The sequence below is a fragment of the Limulus polyphemus genome, unplaced genomic scaffold (assembly GCF_000517525.1).
Source record: "Limulus polyphemus unplaced genomic scaffold, Limulus_polyphemus-2.1.2 Scaffold5728, whole genome shotgun sequence".
Taxonomy (NCBI): domain Eukaryota; kingdom Metazoa; phylum Arthropoda; class Merostomata; order Xiphosura; family Limulidae; genus Limulus; species Limulus polyphemus.
Genome location: NW_013671338.1, coordinates 27,206 through 27,839, shown reverse-complemented (window position 1 = coordinate 27,839; position 634 = coordinate 27,206). Strand labels below are relative to the sequence as shown.

At 39.9% G+C, this 634-nt stretch overlaps 1 protein-coding gene across 1 annotated transcript in view; it reads right to left on the bottom strand.

Moving 5' to 3' along the window:
• Nucleotides 1-634, bottom strand: part of LOC111089269 (hapless 2-like) — a gene marked incomplete at both ends in the record, with an annotated part of 63,766 nt that overhangs the window by 37,432 nt on the left and 25,700 nt on the right. The window lies entirely within an intron of this gene.

The window sequence follows — 634 nt, the reverse complement described above, 5'->3', positions numbered from 1 at the left end:
TTGATAATTGGTTCACATCTAGCCACAGTGAACCCAGAAGTGATAAATCACAACAGCTACTGTTGATACCTGGTTCACATCTTGCCACAGTGAACCCAGAAGTGATAAATCACAACAGCTACTGTTGATACCTGGTTCATATCTTGCCACAGTGAACCCAGAAGTGATAAATCACAACAGCTACTGTTAATACCTGGTTCACATCTTACCACAGTGAATCCAGAAGTGATAAATCACAATAGCTACTGTTGATACCTGGTTCACATCTTGCCACAGTGAACCCAGAAGTGATAAATCACAACAGCTACTGTTGATACCTGGTTCACATCTTACCACAGTGAACCCAGAAGTGATAAATTACAACAGCTACTGTTGATACTTGGTTCACATCTTACCACAGTGAATCCAGAAGTATTAAATCACAACAGCTACTGTTGATACCTAGTTCACATCTTGCCACAGTGAATCCAGAAGTGATAAATCACAACAGCTACTGTTGATACCTGGTTCACATCTTACCATAGTGAATCCAGAAGTGATAAATCACAACAGCTACTGTTGATAACTGGTTCACATCTTACCAAAGTCAATCCAGAAGTGTTAAATCACAACAGCTACTGTTGATAACTGGTTC